Genomic DNA, 24,437 nt, shown 5'->3' with positions numbered 1-24,437 from the left:
ATATAAATTGGAAATTTATTGAAATTGAATTGAAATTTGCAGCTTGTAAAGCTTTTTGATAAATTGGAAATTCATTGAAATTGAATTGCAGCTTGTACAGCTATTTGATAAATTAGAATTTTTATTGAAATTGAAGGATTTAATAAATATACTCAACTCTACGCACGATCTAGATTTAGGAAGAAGGTAACAACCCTAGATGTCATGTAGCCTCCTGATTATAAATGTGGCGCGCTACACATCCATAATCAAAACTCTACTAGACACGGCTCATAGACAACCCCTAGGACAGACTTGCTCTGATACCAAGTTTGTCACGACCCAACTGGAGGGTCATGACTAGCACCCGGGCCATACTTGCCGAGCACCAACGTACATTTTATCTAACCTTCCTTATTATCTTTAAGGGCCGACAAGATCAATATAAATAGTAGACATGGATCATGAACATCCAACAATGAAAGATAATGTCATGAACATACATAACATGGGACGACAAGACTGTCAAGAAACTATATATAAGGTACGAGCTACCATGATGCCATGAAAGACTATACAACAAAAATCAGCCGACAAGGCATTCTAAACCATACATAAGTCGACACCTGTCTATGAGCCTCTAAAGGAACATAAGTGCTACAACATTGCCGGAACAGGGCCCCGACATACCCATAATGTCTATAACAAAAATGCATACCAAGACCACGGCAAGTCCGGAGAAGGGATCTCGCCAATAACCGTTGAACTGGACAGCCTACTGTGGTGGGGGAGCTACGTCTACCTGTCTATCAGGACCTGCAGCACGACATGCAGCGTCCACAAATAAAAAGGACATCAGTACGAATAAAGTACTGAGTATGTGAGGCAAGAAAGCATAAGTAAGAACAGTAATGTAAACAGGGATAGAGAATATACAACCTGTGACATCTGGGTACCTCTGAGGGCTACTAACATGAAATACATGATACATACATATATATACATAAACTTTTAAAACATACGCCTTTGTGGGCATCACCATCATCATATCATACCCGGCCATAATAGGCTCGGTATACCCGGCCATCATAGGGCTCGGTAGAATCGTACCCCGCCACGTGTAGCTCGGTAAAACCCAACTGATCAGTGGTTGCACAATAGGTGCCATACCCGGCCGACTATAGCGCGGCTCGGTAGAGTAAAATAGATACATATATATGATGCATGCTGGACTCATTGGAATCACATTTTGAACCTTTCGGAGTGACGTAAGGTCGGTATCCTTCGTACATGTTATTAGGATTAACTCTTCATCAAGAATCTTATAAGAATAAGGAACTACCAACAACATTGATAATATAAGAATAAGAGAAGTAACATCAATATCAATCGTTTCATAAGAAGGGCAGCAATGTAAGTACTGCTAGCTTCTAAGAGTAGAGTATCTTTGGGAGCTCGTTCATTACATTATGTACAATCGGAGTCGTGCAAAAGAATGAAGGGGATAGCCTCACATACCTTGTATATACTGACCAACCTCAAGCTATGCAAATGTCACGACTCCTTAGTCTACAATAAGACAAATGGCACTATCATTATCGTTTAAGCGTCGTAACTATTATGTATCGACCACAACCTATTTTACGATGAAACAGACAGCACCTCCCCTATTTATATGACTTCCCACAAGTCAATACAATCACTAAACAGCCCAAACAACATCATTAATAATCATATTGAGCCTCCAAAATAGTCCACCAACCAACAACATTACTACCAAGCCTTTCGATATATATTTCACAAGTTCTAGCTTCAACGACTTAGCTGTAACTTGGATAATCTTAAATATATATAGAGTAATAGGTTACTTACCTTTAAACAGAAAGAACAACTCCAATTTGACCTTAATTTTCCACGAAATATCCCTTCAATTCTGCCACAAGAACAAAGAAGCGAAACTAGCAATTAATTCGGGTTTTTCAGCACTAGAATTACTTTAGAAGACTTGAAATCACCTAGGGTTGATATTAAAAACTTGAAGGTGTATTTACAGGACATAAAACACTTAAAACAACCTCCCACACGAGCTGGAACAACACAAAAATCAGCAACACCAAGAAGAACAAGAAACTTACTAGCGCCACGGGATTCCCGACATTTGATTTGTGTTGTTTGCCCTTTGTTTGGGTCTTGGATCATGAGAGAACCTTGAAAGACTATTTTTAGGGTTATAAGGTCTGAATATACTGAAAAATAATGACTTAAAACGGGGTTGAGGTATCATATATATGTCCATATGTCTTAAACCGCCTTTGTGGGCCCCATAGAGAGCAGCTTGGCGCACTCTCGCGAAAACGCGAATATCTCTCTATTCCGAGATCGTATCGACAAACGGTTTAATGCGTTGGAAACTAGACTCATAGATCTTCAATTTTATAGGTAGATCACCCCATAATTCCAAGCACATTGGGAGAAAAATGCAGTAACATTTGACCTAAAGTTTAAGTAAAATTATAAACCTAAGTTGCGACAACTTTTATCGACTTTTGTTTCATAACTCGCTTGACTTCAAGACTTATGATGCGGATATTATATGATTCAAATACATTAAAACAAGACCTCTTGGGACAATTAATCACCTCTAGTGTTACCCGAAAATACAGGTTACAACATCCTTGATTCGTTTAACTTCAAATACTTGTTAACCACTCTTATACACCCTTGTATCGTTTAAGACCAATAGGATTAACTTCTTATCATCTCAAAGATAATATCTTCTTGGATTTATGTCGACTAACTTATGGAGTGATCTATGGTATGCGAATTTGGGTTGTAACACCCTCTCCCCCTTAGGAACATTCGTCCTCGAATGTAAGGGTTTATGGGGTGTCTAACTCATTGTGGATTCAGACAGAGATTTCCGGCTGAGTTTCCCCTATAAAATGGACACTAGCCAAACTTGCAAGCAGTTAAACCTAACCTATGGCCTTACAAGACTATACAAAGCATTATGGATATGTACATTATCTGCATATTACCATTTTGTATTAAAAAAAAGAGTATTCACAAGCTATTGCTTACCTCATAGAGCCGTTTCACCTTATAATGCGTCCTTCTTTCCCCCGGCATCCTCGTTATCTTCACTCTGGAATAGGTAAGGGTATTTAGACTTCATCTCCTCTTCTGCTTCCCATGTCATTTCTTCTATATTCTTGTTCCTCCATAATACTTTCACGGAAGCTACATCCTTTGTTCTCAGCTTGCGGACTTGTCGATCTAATATAGCCACTGGCACTTCATCATATGATAGATCCTTTGTAACTTGTACATCTTTGATAGGGACGACCCGAGAAGGGTCTCCAATACATTTCCTCAACATAGATACATGGAATACCGGGTGGACAAATTCCAATTCAGATGGCAATTCTAACTCATAAGCAACCTGTCCAATTCGTCGAAGAATTTTGTACGGCCCAATATACCGCGGACTCAACTTACCCTTCTTCCCAAAATGCATAACACCCTTCATCGGCGAGATCTTCAGGAAAACCCAATCACCAACCTCAAATTCTAGATCACGACGTCGGACGTCGAAATAAGACTTTTGCCTGCTTTGTGCCGTCCTCAGTCGCTCTTGTATCACTTTCACCTTCTCAATGGCTTGGTGAATCAAATCTGGCCCATATAATTCTGTCTCACCGACTTCGAACCATCCAACTGGTGATCTACATCTCCTCCCGTACAGTGCCTCATACGGGGCCATTTTAATACTGGAATGGTAGCTATTATTGTAGGCAAATTCTATAAGTGCCAGATGGTCATCCCAATTCCCCTTGAAATCTAGAACACATGCTCGTAGCATATCTTCAAGCGTCTGGATGGTACGTTCAGCCTGTCCGTCAGTCTGCGAATGGAATGCAGTGCTGAGATTTACTTGTGTGCCTAAACCCTTCTGAAAAGACCTCCAAAAGTTAGCCGTAAATTGAGCTCCTCGGTCTGATATAATAGATACCGGCACACCATGAAGCCTAACAATCTCCTTGATATAAAACTTCGCATAATCTTCAGCAGTGTAAGTTGTCTTAACTGGCAGAAAATGGGCAGATTTTGTAAGTCGATCAACTATCACCCAGATGGAGTCAAACTTATGATAAGAGCGAGGTAATCCAATAATGAAGTCCATATTAATCACCTCCCATTTCCAGGTCGGAATCTCTATATTCTGAATCAATCCACTAGGTTTCTGATGCTCGATCTTTACTTGTTGACAATTAGGACACTGGGCTACAAATTCTGCAATAGACTTCTTCATGTTATCCCACCAATACTGCTCCTTAATGTCATGATACATCTTTGTCGAGCCAGGATGGATAGAATATCGGGACTGGTGAATCTCAATCATAATCTTCTCTTGCAACCCTGCCACACTAGGTACACATAATCGACCCTGGTATCTCAGTGTCCCATCTCCTCCGATCTTGAAAGCTGTAATCTTACACTGCTGAATTCCCTCTCTCAATCTTACTAAGGTAGGATCTTCATATTGCCGTGCTTTTACCTCGGCTACCAAAGATGATTCTGCTGTATTCTGTACAGTAACACCTCTGTCATCAGAGTCCAACAATCTGATTCTCATATTGGCCAGCTGGTGAAGCTCTTTGGTCAACCCTTGTCTACCTGCCTCAATATGTATTAAGCTTCCCATTGACTTACGGCTGAGAGCGTCTGCCACAACATTAGCTTTACCGGGATGGTACAATATCTCGACATCGTAGTCTTTCAGTAATTCAAGCCACCTACGCTGCCTCAAATTCAACTCCTTCTGCTTGAAGATGTATTGTAAACTCTTGTGATCTGTGTAGATGTCAACATGGACGCCGTATAAGTAGTGCCGCCATATCTTCAAAGCATATATTACTGCAGCCAATTCCAAATCATGAGTCAGGTAATTCTTTTCATGCTTCTTCAATTGTCTTGATGCATAAGCAATCACCTTCCCATGTTGCATCAATACGCACCCCAAACCTATACCTGAGGCATCACAATATACCACATAACCTTCTGTTCCTTCTGGGAGAGTGAGCACTGGCGCGGATGTCAATCGATTCTTTAGCTCCTGAAAACTATGTTCACAAGCATCAGACCACTGGAACTTGGTAGCTTTCTGTGTTAACTTAGTCAATGGTGCTGATATAGAGGAAAACCCTTCTACAAACCGCCTATAATATCCTGCTAGCCCCAGGAAGCTGCGGACTTCTGACGGTGTTGTAGGTCTCGGCCAATTCTTCACTGCATCGATCTTCTGAGTGTCGACACTAATACCCTCATCAGATATCACATGGCCAAGGAATGATACTAAGTTCAGCCAGAATTCACATTTAGAGAGCTTAGCATATAACTTATGATCCTGAAGGGTCTGTAATACTATCCGCAAGTGGCCCGCATGTTCTGCCTCCGAACGAGAATACACCAGAATGTCATCAATGAATACGATCACGAACACATCAAGATAGGGCCTGAATACACTATTCATGAGATCCATAAAAGCTGCTGGGGCATTTGTTAGCCCGAACGACATCACCAAGAACTCAAAATGCCCATATCTTGTCCGGAAGGCCGTCTTTGGAATATCCTTCTCCTTAACCCTCACCTGATGATACCCTGAACGCAAGTCAATCTTGGAGAAATACTTGGCACCCTGGAGTTGGTCAAACAGGTCATCAATTCTTGGAAGTGGATACTTGTTCTTTATTGTAAACTTATTCAACTGTCGATAATCGATACACATCCTTAACGACCCATCTTTCTTCCGCACGAACAAGACTGGCGCACCCCAAGGTGAAGTGCTAGGCCTAATGAAACCCTTATCCAGCAAGTCCTTCAACTGTGCCTTCAACTCTCGCAACTCTGCCGGGGCCATCCTGTATGGAGGGATAGAGATCGGTTGAGTGTCAGGCAATGCATCAATGCTAAACTCAATCTCCCTTTCAGGAGGAAGGCCTGGGAGTTCATCTGGGAAAACATCTGGAAATTCATTGACCACGGGGATTAATTGTAGAGTAGGCGGCTTCGCCTCCGCATCCCTAACGCGAACAAGATGATAAATGTAACCTTTTGAGATCATCTTCCTTGCCTTAAGATAGGAAATAAACCTACCTTTCGGCGTAGCAATGTTCCCCTTCCATTCAATGGCGGGTTCACAAGGAAACTGAAACCTAACCATCTTCGTACGACAGTCAACATTTGCATAGCATGAGGCCAACCAGTCCATTCCCATTATCACATCGAAATCAACCATTTCTAACTCAAATAAATTTGCCGAGGTTTGACGACTACAAATCATCACAGTGCAACCTTTATATACCCTTCTAGCAATCACAGAATCTCCTATCGGAGTGGATACCGCAAGTAGTTTACTTATCAATTCAGGTTCAATGCCAAACTTATTAGCCACAAAGGGTGTAACATATGATAAGGTAGATCCTGGATCAATTAGTGCATATACATCATAAGAAAACACAGACAATATACCTGTAACAACATCCGGAGATGACTCGAGATCTTGTCGACCTACTAGAGCATAGGTTCGATTTTGAGCACCACTCAAACTCGGCACTGAACCTCTACCTCTACCACGACCTGTCGACTGTTGAAAACCTTGTGCTGGAGGTCGAACTGATAAGGAAGAACCAGACACAGATCCAGTCGGTTGAGCCATACCACCGCCTCCTCTGTTAGGACAATCCTGCATCATATGGCCACACTGTCCGCAAGAATAGCACGCATCGGAACCTCGACGGCACAGTCCAAAGTGGGCCTTGCCGCACTGATCACAACGAGGTGTTGGGGGTCTCGTCTGACTAGTATCTCTATGAAATTGTGAGCCTGATGCCCTCAAACTCTGACCTGAACCAAAATAGGTAAATCGATCATACCGAGGCCTCTGAAACTTTGGAGGAGCACTAGCTACAGGTGGCGCCGAACTCCTCGAAGATTGGGGCCTGATACTGCCTCTGAACTCATCAGAATACCCTGCAAATCTCGCCCTCTTATGCTGGCCCCTATCCTGCTCCCTATCTGCCCTTTGCTGGTGCTTACGATCCTCTAGGGTCTGGGCATAAGCATGAATACGGGAAATATCCATGCCCTCTACCAAGGAGGCTGTTGTGCACTCATTTATCAGATGTGGTCCCAACCCGTTCATGAACAGATGCACCCTATCACTCATCTCGGCCACCATATGGGGAGCATACCTTGCTAAAGAATCAAACTGTATACTATACTCTCGTACACTCATATTACCCTGTCGAAGGTTCAAGAACTTATCAGCTCTAGCTAGTCGTATCTCAACTGGCAAGTAGTGATGAAGAAAGGCCTCTAAAAATTCCTTCCACATGGCTGGAGGAGCGTTCGGACCCCTAGATCTCTCCCAAATATCATACCAGAAAACCGCTAAATCCTGTAACCGATAAGAATCCAACTCTACTGCCTCCGTATCACTAGCATGCATAACCCGCAATGTACGATGAATCTGATCAATAAATGTTTGTGGGTCCTCCTTGGGGTCTGATCCGGTAAACACTGGAGGGTCTAGATTAATAAAATCACGAACTCTCGCACTAACTGGTTTATCAGCAGCACCGGTATTCTGCCTCTGAGCCTGAGCAGCTACCAAGCTAGTCAACAATTGCACCGCACTGCGCATATCGTGGTCTGTAGTGCTAGACGGAGGAACTGGATGTACTGGGTGCCTCCTAATATCCTCTGGAGGAGACGGAGAGGTATGAGACGGCATCTCACTCTGAGCCTCACTTTGGCCTGCTCTGGCTGGAGGCACCTGAATGTTACCCTCTCCCACAGCTGTATCAAGCCGTTTACTAATTGCTTGCTTCCTAGTCGAAGGCATCGCTGAAAGAAAACAAGGTGAATATTAGATATGAACACTTACTACTCAACTCTACGCACGATCTAGATTCAGGAAGAAGGTAACAACCCTAGATGTCACGTAGCCTCCTGATTATAAATGTGGCGCGCTACACATCCATAATCAAAACTCTACTAGACACGGCTCATAGACATCCCCTAGGACAGACTTGCTCTGATACCAAGTTTGTCACGACCCAACTGGAGGGTCATGACTAGCACCCGGGCCATACTTGCCGAGCACCAACGTACATTTTATCTAACCTTCCTTATTATCTTTAAGGGCCGACAAGATCAATATAAATAGTAGACATGGATCATGAACATCCAACAATGAAAGATAATGTCATGAACATACATAACATGGGACGACAAGACTGTCAAGAAACTATATATAAGGTACGAGCTACCATGATGCCATGAAAGACTATACAACAAAAATCAGCCGACAAGGCATTCTAAACCATACATAAGTCGACACCTGTCTATGAGCCTCTAAAGGAACATAAGTGCTACAACATTGCCGGAACAGGGCCCCGACATACCCATAATGTCTATAACAAAAATGCATACCAAGACCATGGCAAGTCCGGAGAAGGGATCTCGCCAATAACCGCTGAACTGGACAGCCTACTGTGGTGGGGGAGCTACGTCTACCTGTCTATCAGGACCTACAGCACGACATGCAGCGTCCACAAATAAAAAGGACATCAGTACGAATAAAGTACTGAGTATGTGAGGCAAGAAAGCATAAGTAAGAACAGTAATGTAAACAGGGATAGAGAATATACAACCTGTGACATCTGGGTACCTCTGAGGGCTACTAACATGAAATACATGATACATACATATATATACATAAACTTTTAAAACATACGCCTTTGTGGGCATCACCATCATCATATCATACCCGGCCATAATAGGCTCGGTAAAACGTACCCGGCCATCATAGGGCTCGGTAGAATCGTACCCGACCACGTGGAGCTCGGTAAAACCCAACTGATCAGTGGTTGCATAATAGGTGCCATACCCGGCCGACTATAGCGCGGCTCGGTAGAGTAAAATAGATACATATATATGATGCATGCTGGACTCATTGGAATCACATTTTGAACCTTTCGGAGTGACGTAAGGTCGGTATCCTTCGTACATGTTATTAGGATTAACTCTTCATCAAGAATCTTATAAGAATAAGGAACTACCAACAACATTGATAATATAAGAATAAGAGAAGTAACATCAATATCAATCGTTTCATAAGAAGGGCAGCAATGTAAGTACTGCTAGCTTCTAAGAGTAGAGTATCTTTGGGAGCTCGTTCATTACATTATGTACAATCGGAGTCGTGCAAAAGAATGAAGGGGATAGCCTCACATACCTTGTATATACTGACCAACCTCAAGCTATGCAAATGTCACGACTCCTTAGTCTACAATAAGACAAATGGCACTATCATTATCGTTTAAGCGTCGTAACTATTATGTATCGACCACAACCTATTTTACGATGAAACGGACAGAACCTCCCCTATTTATATGACTTCCCACAAGTCAATACAATCACCAAACAGCCCAAACAACATCATTAATAATCATATTGAGCCTCCAAAATAGTCCACCAACCAACAACATTACTACCAAGCCTTTCGATATATATTTCACAAGTTCTAGCTTCAACGACTTAGCTGCAACTTGGATAATCTTAAATATATATAGAGTAAGAGGTTCCTTACCTTTAAACAGAAAGAACAACTCCAATTTGACCTTAATTTTCCACGAAATATCCCTTCAATTCTGCCACAAGAACAAAGAAGCGAAACTAGCAATTAATTCGGGTTTTTCAGCACTAGAATTACTTTAGAAGACTTGAAATCACCTAGGGTTGATATTAAAAACTTGAAGGTGTATTTACAGGACATAAAACACTTAAAACAACCTCCCACACGAGCTGGAACAACACAAAAATCAGCAACACCAAGAAGAACAAGAAACTTACTAGCGCCACGGGATTCCCGACATTTGATTTGTGTTGTTTGCCCTTTGTTTGGGTCTTGGATCATGAGAGAACCTTGAAAGACTATTTTTAGGGTTATAAGGTCTGAATATACTGAAAAATAATGACTTAAAACGGGGTTGAGGTATCATATATATGTCCATATGTCTTAAACCGCCTTTGTGGGCCCCATAGAGAGCAGCTTGGCGCACTCTCGCAAAAACGCGAATATCTCTCTATTCCGAGATCGTATCGACGAACGGTTTAATGCGTTGGAAACTAGACTCATAGATCTTCAATTTTATAGGTAGATCACCCCATAATTCCAAGCACATTGGGATAAAAATGCAGTAACATTTGACCTAAAGTTTAAGTAAAATTATAAACCTAAGTTGCGACAACTTTTATCGACTTTTGTTTCATAACTCGCTTGACTTCAAGACTTATGATGCGGATATTATATGATTCAAATACATTAAAACAAGACCTCTTGGGACAATTAATCACCTCTAGTGTTACCCGAAAATACGGGTTACAACATCCTTGATTCGTTTAACTTCAAATACTTGTTAACCACTCTTATACACCCTTGTATCGTTTAAGACCAATAGGATTAACTTCTTATCATCTCAAAGATAATCTCTTCTTGGATTTACGTCGACTAACTTACGGCATGATCTATGGTATGCGAATTTGGGTTGTAACAGATACTTACTGAGTACACGTTGTTTACGTACTCATACTACACTTGCTGCACTTTTTGTGCAGGATCTGAGATGGGTGCTAGTGGAGGACCTATCATCACATAACCACGCCATCCCGAGGCATAGTGGTGAGCTGCCTTTCTGAGTCGTTCTGCAGCTACCAGTGTCTCTTCTTATATTTACATTCTATCTATTTCATTTCAGATAGTATTTGGAGTTTTGTATAATCTACTAGATGCTCATGCACTTGTGACACCGGGTCTTGGCACACACATTGATAGAATTTGGTATTTTATGATTTTCTTGGATTAAAAGTTTAATCAATATATGTTTGATTTATCAGTTGGCTTGCCTAGCTGTAGTGTTGGGCGCCATCACGACCTATAGGTGAAATTGGGTCGTGATAGTGGGGCTCTCCCACTTAGCTTTAAGCTACAATTACAAAATTCTAGAATCCATCGAGATTCCTTCTTCATTGTTGACATGATCCTGCACACGCAACTCGCCAAATTTTCTCGAAATCCTTCTATTAACCTTTAATAAACACTCCGAACCACTAGCCACATTTACATATTAAATCTCTTACCGGGTAGCCAGTAAAATTCTTCGCAGAAGCTTCGTCAACACCACGCGACCGCTAACCTGCTCACAGGAGATAACCCACCTGTGAAAATTACATGCCGACATATTCCAACGTTGTTGCACTGGGTGCAATTACTACGAAATCAGTAGATCATCTTGAGTTCAAGCTCATTCACCAGCTGCACCAGTCTGTTCACTCCTCATGGACGTCAACTAAAGGTGCGACAATACATTCCAATCCAAAATCATGTTGTATCCTTCTTCATATCAAGCAACTCCCTCCTGTTGTATCCTTCTTCATATCAAGCAACTCCCTCATTTTGTATCCAATCTCCCTCGATATAGCAGCTATTATTACAACTTAAGTCTGTAGACCTAGTCACTATCCATTCTACATCCCAAATCACTCCAAACTTTCCTCAAGACGTGTAATCATCCTACCACGTAACCCATATGCTATCTTGCCACTCTCCCACTTTGGTCAACCATCTCCTTTAAGCAACTACTCAACTTATGTTTTCTTACACTTGGCCTTCTCGAAACCTAACCACCACAAGAGACCTTCCACATGTCCTTCCTCATCCTTCGCTGCCCAGTTGTTGCCTTAACTAAAACTCATTCTCTATAGCACTCGAACTAATGGGTCGTTACCAGCTTTAAACCTTTCCGAGGATCATCCTTCTCGAGCCATCAATACTAGGAACATTGCTTCGACCCTGAACCATTGTACACCGTGATCTCTAACAACTGTTTCCCCTATACCAATTCCTAACACCCCACCGTGAAGGCGAGTTGAAGAAAACTATAACACCGGCAAACCTTAACGCAATTAACAAGGCGATGTCACCGTATCAAAATTGAGAACTCTACCACGCTCGAAAATATCAGGCTTCATTACTCCATCAACCTCAAACCTGAACATTCATAGTCCGATTGCCTTTTCTCTGCTTGAAATAAAACATGGAACCATTGAATCATGTACTAGGAAAAATGTACTTTCAAGTCGTTTACTGCCCTGACACATAGATAGGAATTCTACCATTACATAAACACTGTGCGATAACAACACATAAATCGTCATAACAATCAATGTCAAATGTCAAATCTCAAAAACTTAGGTAGTATTGATACTGAATTGAAACGATAGATCGGCCTTCCGTAAGGCGACGACAATAGCCCAATTAATTACTCAGGGAGAAACATCTTGCATTACACATGTAGTACCATTAAAAATTTCCTCGATCCCCAATTTATAATAAGCGCTTCACGTCGCATGAGATTGAATAGGAAGGAAATGTAGGCATAAGCACCAAAGAAAATCGAATCGCACGATGAGGAATCAAAAAGGAAAGTATTCCTAACAACCCTGTAGCCTCTCGAAGATAAGCACAGACGTCTCTGTACCGATCCTCAAGACTATACTAGACTTGCTCATGACTCATGAGACCTAAGTGAACGTAGTGCTCTCATGCCATGTTATCACAACCCAATTTCACCTATAGGTCGTGATGGGACCGGACACCGCTGTCAGGCAAGCCAACAATACATGCTTAGCTTAATTACCCATTTTAGTATTTTTGAAATTAAAATTTCGCCAATGAAATAATAAAGATAAAACTCATTGAGTAAATGATAAATACTTTTAGCAACTAAATTTCTAAACAATTCACAACCATTCCCTAAACCCAGTGTCACAAGTGCATGAGCATCTAGTAGATTATACAAAATCTCAAATACTATCTGAAATAAAAATAGACAGAATAATAAAAAAATATATAAGGAGAGACACTGGTAGCTGCAGAACAGCTCAGAAAGACAGCTCGCCATTATGCCCCTAAATAACGTGAGTATAAGACGATAGGTTCTCCACTAGTACTTGCCTCAGGTCCTGCACAAAAAAGTGCAGCAAGTGTAGCATGAGTACGTAAACAACGTGTACCCAGTAAGTATCAAGCCTAATCTCGAAGTGGTAGAGACGAGATGGCCGACTTTGACACTCACTAAGGGACAACAATAATAAATGGAATAAGTTATGATTATTCAAATCAGCATGATTCACAGAGTTAACAATAATTTATTCAATTAGCAGAAATAATAAAAATCCTTCAAATGCAACAATTTCCAATCTATTAATTAAATCCTTCAATTTCAATAAAACTTTCAATTTATCAAATAGCTTTACAAGTTGCAATTCAATTTCAATAAATTTTCAATTTATCAAATAGTTTTACAAGCTGCAATAAACTGTCCAAGTATCGTGTAATTATTATTATTATCAAGCACGATTTCTGTCGAGGTCGTCCGGCCCGATCCTGAGTGTCGTGTACATTGCCGAGGGACGTGCGGCACGATCCATAGATGCATCTATCTTGTCGAGGCGTTCGGCCCGCTCCACAAGAAAGAAGGATATTTTCTTATATACCTCCGAAAAGAGAGTATATTCATTATAAGATAAATTCGGGAGAATGAACAATTCTTTTTAACAATTAATTAATTTAAACAGAAAATTCAAGAATATGAGATTTCCATTCTTTAATATTTTTATCTAACAATTCACAACATATATATAAATATATCAAATAATTTAATTAAGTAAAGACTACCATTTACACAAGTAATTCATGTTTTTGAGTCCTAAACTACCCGGACTTTAGCATTAATAGTAGCTACGCACGGACTCTCGTCACCTCGTGCGTACGTAGCCCCCACAATTAGCAATAATTATTTAATTTAATCACCTATGGGGTAATTTCTCCCTCACAAGATTAGACAAGAGACTTACCTCGTCTTGCTCCAATTTAATCCACTAGTAGGCCTTTTCCTCGATTTTCAACTTCTACATTCGATGTCGAAACCTATCAAATCAAGTTCGATTGATCTCAAATTTTGCACACAAGTCATAAATGACATAACGGAGCTATAAAAATTTTTGAAACTGGATTCCGACTCCGATAACAAAAAGTCAACTCCCCGGTCAAACTTCCAAACTTAAATTCCTATTTTAGCCATTTCAAGCCTAATTTAACTACAGACTTCCAAAAAATAATTCTGAGCACGTTCCTAAGTCCAAAATCACCATACAGAGCTATTGGAATCGTTAAAATTTATTCCGGGGTCATTTTCTCACGATGTTGACCGAAGTCAAATTTGGCCTTTTAAAGCCAACTTAAGGAACCAAGTGTTCTGATTTCAACCCAAACACTTCCAAATCCCGAACCAACCATCCCCGCAAGTCATAAATCATTAAAAGTACATACAAAAAATTTTATTTTAGGGAACGGGGTTCTAAAAGTCAAAATGACCGGTTGAGTCATTACATAAGTCCCACTTTTGATCCGTTAACCATCCGTAACTCACCTGAGGCCTTCGGGACCTCAACCCAATACACCAACAAGTCCTAAAATATCATACGAACTTATTTGAAATCTCAAATCACATCAAACAATGCTAAAATCACAATTCACACCCTAATTCAAGCTTAATGAAACTTAAGCATTTCCAACTTCTACATTCAATGTCGAAACCTATCAAAACAAGTCCAATTGACCTCAAATTTTGCACACAATTCATAAATGACATAACAGAGCTGTAAAAATTTTCAGAACTAGATTCTGACCCCGATATCAAAAAGTCAACTCCCAGTCAAACTTCCAAACTTAAATTCCTATTTTAGCCATTTCAAGCCTAATTTCACTACGGACTTCCAAATAAAATTTTGATCACGCTCCTAAGTCCAAAATCACCATACAGAGTTGTTGGAATCATCAAAATTCTATTCCGCGGTCGTTTGCACACAATTCGACATCCGGTCACTATTTGAACTTAAACTTTTAATGTTTCAACAAAATTCCATATCTCGGGCTAAGGAACTCGGAATTTAATTTCGGGCATACGCCCAAGTCCCAAATCACGATACGGACCTACCGGAACTGTCAAAATACTGATCCGAGTCTGTTTGCTCAAAATGTTGACCAAAGTCAACTCATTTGAGTTTTAAAGCTCTAATTCACATTTTAATCTATTTTTCACATAAAAACTTTCCGGAAAATTTTACGGATTGTGCATGCAAGTCGAGGAATAATAAATAGTGATTTTCGAAGTCTTAGAACACATAATTAATTATTAAATTTAAAGATGACATTTTGGGTCATCACAATATTATTATTCTGGACTTTATCTTTAATTTGTTAAAGATTTCCTTAACAATATGCTCTGTGCAACACTCTTTGGTTCGACAAATTTCACTTCAATTGTAATATGAAATATGATTAGCTGCATGCAGTACTCAAACTAAATTTAGTAATACCTTCACTCATTAGACGAATCTACTAATTTGGTACATGTCACACGAAATTTCACAAGGATACAATCCATTCCGAATAAATATATCAAATAACCTAATCTCAATTATTGAAATAAATCAGCTAAATTGAATAACAAACGACACTAAAAAAACACACGCTACTAACTATAAACATGTCATCAAACTAAACAATAATCTTTTGTTTTCATAATATGCAAGATATATAGAAAATAAAAGAGTTTAATTTTGAAATATAAATAGCTAGACGTACCTTAAAATCTTTATAAGGACTTCAATTTTAAATCAATATAATACTATTATCAGTCTTAAAATATGCTTTGCATGAGCAAATTAAAGGCTTTAGCAAACTCGCAATAACATTAATTTCCTAACTTATCAACACCTATTTTGCTTCCTTTGGAGATGCTCTTAATCAAGAATCCGTCAAAAAGTATAAATTAGCTAGGACTTTCGTGGGGAAAAACCCTAGGGGAAAAGACAAAAACAACAAACCTAGTTTAAATAAGGAATTGTTTATAAGAGCTAAAATTTAATTTGATTTTAGAGTCTTAAATGTTAGAATATTTTACATAGAGTGACTTAATAACCATAATTGTAGTTTATTTATAACTCCTAAATATTAGAAAAATTATAAATTAAAATTTTATCCAATGTAAAATTTATTTTTGAAGGTTAAAAAGGCGGACGATATTTCGCTAAGAGTCTTCGTACTTTTAATATAGTATAGATAACTTTACTTATATGATCAATTTTGAAAATGATTGAATTGGATTCTTTCATTAATTAATTAATTTAAATACTTAATTATTTGACCTCAATTTAAGGGACTATTTATTTTTCGTTGACTCAAATTTAATATTTAGGTATCCCATGTTTGAATATTAGCAGTAGCATGGAAAGAATTAAAATTATGTTTATTTTCAATTAAGAAAGTAATTCATATAAAGTAATTACACTTTTAGTTTATTTTAAAGTACTAACTATTAAAACTTCCCAAAATAGAAAGAATTTAATAAATAATTTAGTGGACTGTAAAGTCCTAAACATTAAAAAATTAATATAAAAGTTATTGTATTTATGATAAATACTCTAACTCATGTTCTTTATTAGGAAACCATAAAAATATTTAAAAGTCACTCTCTAACATTGTCTCAACGCACTGAAGCTGGAGACACAATTCTTAACCTCAAATAATTTGGGACTCACAATATTCGATAATAAAAATTGAAAGTTCTATCATTTAAGAGTCTATGCAATTAAAATAAGGGAAGAATATAAATAAGTAAATTTTTATTTAATTTTGAATTCCTAAATATTAGAAGATTTTACATCATTCAAATAAAGAAAGACTTAATAACAAAAGTTTTAATTAATTTTAAAATCTTAAATACTTGCGAATAATTAAATGACTATTTTTAACTTTTAGGAAAATAATAAAAGTTTTATTCCTAAATATTAGGCAAAACACTCAAATGACTATTTTGTCCAATGTGAATACTATTTTAAAAGGGTAAAAAAGACGAACGACATTTCGCTAAGGACGTTCATGTTTTTAATATAATATAGATTAAGGTGGAGGGTTCGGGGGTGTGTGTGTTTCTATGTATTTTTTCGAAAAGCATGTTTTATTATAATGCTTGGATACACCTAATAAATTACGGGTGCTTATCAGGCGGATCCAACGAATAATTACGTTCAAACGGTTCGGCTTATCGGTTATCGGTTTACAAATATAGTAATCTGCTAGCCATCTAATAAAACAATGAGCGAATTGGTATCGGACTAACAATTATCGTGCGGTTATCAAGCGATTTACCGGCTTATTTAATAAAAGAGAAGTAGAGAACCAGAGAATTTGCAGAGAACTCGACTCCCTCGTTAACATATAAGTTCAATCCCCTTTTTTGTTTATCATGCTTCTTAATATCTGTTGCTACATGATTGAATTTGTTAACGCTTTGTATTGTACTTATTATAAGTATTTCTTTTGGTTTCATAGCTCTCCTATTTCATGTCAAAAAGGGGAAAGGCTACTAAATACTTCACTTTCTACTCAATGTAACAACCTTTTTGTGACTCGTATATCAGTTCTATGCCAAAGAAGCAAGTAAGAATTGGTCGACTGCTTGGCTGCGGACTGCGGTGCTGATTGAATTGAGAATTAGAAATTAGGGATTTAGCCATTTAGGGTTTCAATAGTATTTTATATATATACGGGTAAAAGTGTAAATATAAAAAATTTTAATGGGTTAACGATTTATCCGATAAGAAAATTGAGTAATCCACCCCCAAACCGTTAAGTTGTTAATTATAAAATCTCAATTCGTTCACCAATCATTACCCCGATAACCCGATATGTCACGACCCAAAATCCATAAGGGTCGTGATGGCGCCGGACACCACTGTCAGGCAAGCCAACAATATTCTCATTTTATTATTTTTGAAAATATATTTTTCTTCAATTTAAATAGTAAAGAATGGGGATTTACAGAGTAAATAATAATACTTTTAACAAATTCAATACAGAACAACCCATAATCATCCCAAAACCCGGTATCACAAGTGCATGAGTATTAACTAGGAATATAAAATAAAGTACAACAACTGTCCAGAATACAAATTGGACAGGAAAAATGTAAATACTCTGAAGGAGACTCTGCTGGCTGCGGGTCGACAAATGAAATGCAGCTCATCTAGGTCCCCGCATGTATATACGCCTCTGCTCTCACATGGCCTCTAGACATATATGTACCTGCACAAAAATATGCAGCAAGTGTAATATGAGTACGTAAGTAACGTGTACCCAGTAAGTATCTAGCCTAACCCTAGAGAAGTAGTAACGAAGGTTCGACATCGACACTCACTAGTGGTCCAACAACATAAGGTACAGTAACGAGGTAGCAAATATGAGGCAGAGTAAGTAAGTGAAATAAACAAATATAAGTCACGTGGTACAAATCCCTTCTCTTTACGAGGGACTCAAGCTCTTCATTAGAAATTCCTTCCTTAACCGGAGCATATATATAGGTATAGTGAAACTCATCAAGTGGCTACCATAATTCAAATCCAAATTTACAAATACACTGGCTTCTTGTCAAGTTTTACGCACGATGTCATGGGAATGTGATATAGGAAATACCGAGACGTACGGCCCGATCCAACATATTAATAAAACAGTGCACTGCCGAGGGTCGAATGGCCCGAACCATATGATAAATCAATTAACCTGCCGAGGCGAATGGCCCGATCCCATAAGAAGTGAAATACAAATTCCTGCCGAGGCGAACGGCTCGATCCCATAAGAAAGGAAATACATAATCCTGCCGAGGCGAACGGCCCGATCCCATAAGAATAAGAAGTTTTGATGAGTCCTTGACCCCACCCACGAATAAACGTGTGAGTTGTAATTTATTTAATGAAAATCTTTCGACGAAACATATATATATATATATATATATATATATATATATATATATACCGGAGCCATGCCGTAAGAGCAGGAATATTATCTGATGGCTAATCGTGAACCCGTGAAGTCTCTACAATAGCAAGTCTAGTCTTAAATAAAATGTAAAGCAGGGGAATTAATAAGCGAGAGACTACTCAAATAGTACAGCTATAGCATGATGTGAACCTAAGTCTACCCGGACAATAACATGAATGTAGTTACGTATGGGCTCTCGTCACCTTGCGCGTACGCAGTCCCCACAACAAGTAGCACACATCAAACATATCACCTAGGGGTAATTTTCCCCTCACAGAGTTATACAGGAGACTTACCTCGCTCCAAAATTTTATAGCCGGCTCCAAAGCCTCTCTAACACTTCAAACCGATGCTCATCGCTCCAAAACTATTCAATAAATGTGCAAATCTATAAATATATACTCTAATAGTCATTATAATTCAATTTACAATATTTTTCAACTCCGCTCGAAAAATGGATAAAAATCACCCTACATTTTCCAACTCCACGTGTCCGGATTCCAAAAATTTTCGAAGATAAATACTACCCATAGCATTACGAGCTCAAACATATAATTTATTCTCAGTTTCATGTCCAATTTCGTGATCAAATTTTAAAAATACCAATTTCTAGATTTTTCTTAAAAATCCCAAATTTTTACAAATTTTCATGTCTAAATCCATATATAATCCAAGTATTTAACTTGCAATAGGTGGGAATCACTTACCTTGACATAGATGATGAAGATAGAGCTCCAAAATCGCTCCAAGATCGGCTCTCATGGAGGAAATAAAGTGAAAATGGTCAAAATCCCGTTTTAAAATAACTCACTGCCCAAAAATCTCTCTTCGCGTTTGCGACCCTTTGATCGCGCTCGAGAAGGCCAGCTGACCCGTCCCTTCGTGTCCGCGTAGGCCAAATGACCTTAGGGCCAGCTCCCTCCTTTCCTCTTCGTGTTCGCGTCGCTTTGGCCGCGTTCGTGAAGGCTTGCCCAGCTCTTGCCTCGCGTTCGCATCCACTGGCTCGCGTTCGCGAAGGCCAAACCCAGCATCCCCATAAATTCCTCTTCGCGAATGCGGGACTTCCTTCGCGTTCGCGAAGAAGGAAACCAGACACCAGTAATAGCAGTCCAAAAAGGCTCCAATTTGGTCCGAAACCACCCTGAAACACACCCGAAGCTCCCGGGACCCTGTCCAATCACACAAACCAGTCCCATAACATAACACGGACCTACTCGAGGCCTCAAATCACATCAAACAACATCGAAATCATGAATCGCACCCCAATTTAAGCTTAATGAACTTTAGAAATTCAAACTTCTACATTTGATGCTGAAACCTATCAAATCACGTCCGATTGACCTCAAATTTTGCACACAAGTCATTATTGACATTACGGGCCTACTCCAACTTCTGGAATCGAAATTCGACCCCGATATCAAAAAGTCCACTCCCGGTCAAACTTCCCAAAAACCTTTGAATCCCAACTTTCGCCAAATGACCTCAAAATGACCCACGGACTTTCAAATCCATATCCGGACGCGCTCCTAATACCATAATCACCATACGGAGCTACTCACAGACTCGAAATCCCAAACGGGCATCAATAACATTGAAATGCACTTCAACCCAAATTTAGAAAATTCTTCCAAGATGCCAACTTCCACAATAGGCGCTGAAACGTTCCCGAATCATCCAAAAACCTGATCCGGAAATACGCCCAAGTAAAAATCATCATACGAACTTGTTGGAACCTTCAAATCCCGATTCCGAGGTCGTTTACTCAAAATCACACTTTAGTCAATTCTTCCAACTTAAAGCTTCCGAATTTAGAATTTTCTTCCCAAACTAACTCCGAACTTCCCGAAATTCAATTCCGACCATACGCACAAGTCATAATACCTGCAATGAAGCTGCTCAGGGTCTCAAACTGCTGAATGACGCGCTAGAGCTCAAAACGATCGGTCGGGTCGTTACATGATACCAATAAGTCAATCTTGCAGTTCGGTTAATGGTTACTGTTCGATTTTGAACAACCCTATAATAGATGATTCTTTGGCCACAACTTTGCAATAATTGTTTTTTTTATTTTCAACCATAACCAACACAATGCAATAAATAAGTTTAATTAATATAAGGCGAAATGGCCTCGTGGTCACTTAAACTTGTACAAGATTTTAAAGCCGATATATAAACTTTGAATTTTTTCATTTTAGTACCTCAACTTAATCAATTGAGTATAAATAAACCCCTTTCTTCGGAGCGTGTAACTCAATTACTTGACAAGAAGAACACGTCAAATACTAAGACCATTTATTATTTTACATGTGTCTTTGTGGGTCCTTTTTAAAACTAATTTATTAATTTTTTTTATTTTACTTCTTTCACTATTTCTTCTACATATTTTAGCGCCGACATAGGGAAAAATCCCAGCATGCCTCAATCAGCCATGATAAAATCCATTCCATCTTTCACTTCTAACAAAATTCATGAAATTCATACCCCAAGTCAAAGAATCGATGGGCCACCTGCTAAAATTCTGTCAAGGCAAAATAGAGCCGGCTAAGCTATATATGTCAAAAAAAGACACGAATGGTTTAATCCAATAGAGAGAAGAAATCGAACTGCGTAAGTAGAATTTTCCTCCAAAATTCGTCAATTATTAGATGGCTTTTCTCTTTTCTCAATCTGCCTTCGGGTTAACTTCATGGATGATCATCTAACTTATCATTTATTTCACAAAAGTCATTTATCTATTTTTCATCACTTAAAAGTCATTCAACTTTACCTTTATAACTTAAAATTCATTCTAGTTAAAAACCTATAAAATATCCTATAAAAATATGACATGACATTAAATTTAATTAAAAAATCTAATTATAGTGCCACATAAGTTTAGATGTACCATACCCAATTTAGACCCCATTTCATCCACAATTTGATTTGACCCATAACCTAAATGGGTTTTAATATTTTGAACATTAGAAGGAAAAGAAGAAAATAATTATTTTGTGCTAAAAATATCTTACTTTATTTGTTACGTAATAACCTTAATGCCAACGCCTATAATTTCATTAAAAATATGAACAGAACTAGCACAAATCCAGTTTTTGCATCCTTCGTATCATTTTATAATTTTTCATGAAGTTAAAATACTACCATATCAATCTCACATAACATATAAATATACAACTAACATACAAGAACAACAAGCTAATTAGTAAGAACATATTTTCACAAATTACTATTCCATTAAAGTCAAAAATATTACTTATCAAGCAATACTGACAGACAAAAATACTGCTTAGTAAGAAACACCAACAATGAAATTGCATAGTAGAAGTTGTCAATACACACCGCAATCGTAGACAACCTATAGCGATAGTTTGGACAAAAGAAAGAGACAACGTATTGTGTCATTGACCGTAAATGTACAACCAAAACTTAAAGATAAATTCAAAAGACCTAATTTTTCTTAAATTTCTTAGACTTCTTTTTCTACAAATTAACCACAAAATCAAAGTTCTAGTCCAGTTAATTGTTCAAATATTAATAACCCATTTTGGATAGGTCAAATCGGGCCGAGAAAGAAATGTGTCAACTTAGTTATGGTCTATTTAAGCTTATGCGGCATTATTGTTAGATTTTTTAATTAAATACAATGCCATGTCATATTTTTTATTGAATATTTTATAGGTTTTGAACTAGAATAACTTTTAAGTTACAAAGGTAAAGTTAAGTGACTTTTAAGTGATAAAAAATAGATAAATAACTTTTGTAAAATAAATAATAAGTTGAATGACCTTCGGTGAAATTAACTCCATCTGTATTCAAGTTTGAGATGGATACAAAAAGGAGAGAGAATTAATGTGAGAGAAGACTGACAGAAAATTTTTGACAAAATTTATTGCTTTTCTTTGTTTTTACTACTGTTGCCTGGGTTTGGAACAAAAAGAGGAAGAAGCGGGGGAAAGATTGGAGCGGGCGAGAAAGAAAGGGAGGGTGGGGGTGGGGCTGACAACGATAGAGAAAAGGGAAAAGAAACAGAAAGGGGTGAGAGGGTATTAATGATTTTGGAGAGGGGCTTATTTTCTTTCTTTTTCTTTGTAATTTTTTTTTATTTTAGTAGTAGTATCTCTTGACACCTTGTACTGTTCAAGAGGTGATGAATCAAGGGAACATAAAAAATAGCCAAAATAAAGATGTATTTCACTATTTTACAACAACCTAAAATAAATTACGCAAAGACAAAAGAAATACAAATTACACGAGTGAGAAGATATTAATCACGTTCAGACTCAAGAACAAAGTCTATTATTAGAAGATTAAGCATACAAGAGAAATCTAAATCATATGAGAGGAAAGATATCCAATACCTTGTGGCTTTCTTCTACTCAAGATCGCTAAAATATATACTTGAAGATTTAACCCAAATAGCCGCTCATCCAAACACTTAAACTAAAAATAGCCGGTGGAGATATAATATATGCATAATTTATATATTATATGTGTATAATTATGTATAATCTATGTATATGGCTAGAAAAAGTAAACAATTATTATGGCCGACTATTTGTATAAAGATCCCAAAATACTTTGTGGCTTGCTACTCAAGATGTTGAAACTAATTAATTTAATAAGAGTAGCAAAATATATTTTGAGAGTTGGACATGAGTGTTAATTACCTATTGGTTTGTAGCTGTTTTCATAATGACAAGGCCTAAGGGAAAAAAATTATTGCATTAAACTTAATATATATTAAATCTTTTTTGATATGACTCTGTATTTTTTTTTTTTAATTCTTAAAAAATTAAATCTATCCTAAGTATTCAGTACGATTAAATATTTATACTAGAAACCTATAATTTTATTAAAAGAAATCTAATAATCAATCAATTCGGTTCAATAAGATAGATATAGAGCCCGTTTGGCCATGTAATTTTTTGTTTTTAAAAAAAAATCACTTTTTTCGAAATCATTGTTTGGGTATAAAATTTTCAATTTTCACTTGAAAATGAATTTTGGAATTTTGTGAAAATTTAAAAAACTCCAAAAAGTTCTTTTTTAAAATTCATTCAGATCACTCACAAAAATTTAAAAATAATCCAAAATTATATTCATGTCCAAACACAACTCTAATTTTCAAATATCATTTTCACTTTCTTTCGGAATTTTACATTTCTTATGTTCAAACGCCCACTTATTCTATTTTTAGAAATCCATTGACACCCTTAAAAACAGACACTCCATGGATCTTGCAAAGTTAGTTTTCCCAGTTCAGTAATCCAAACTTTCTTCGATAAGGTCCTTAAACTTCCACATAAAAGTTCTTCTCTTGTTTAATTGTGCAACTCTTTTTTCTAAATGGTCGAAAGGGATTACAAAGAAACATAGAAACCACTTAACGAGTATGACACTTTTTTTTTTTTTTTTTTTGGAAAAAACACCTGCAACATCACCTCTTACAAAA

The sequence above is a fragment of the Nicotiana tomentosiformis genome, chromosome 8 (assembly GCF_000390325.3).
Source record: "Nicotiana tomentosiformis chromosome 8, ASM39032v3, whole genome shotgun sequence".
NCBI lineage: Eukaryota > Viridiplantae > Streptophyta > Magnoliopsida > Solanales > Solanaceae > Nicotiana > Nicotiana tomentosiformis.
This window is presented reverse-complemented; position numbering follows the sequence as displayed.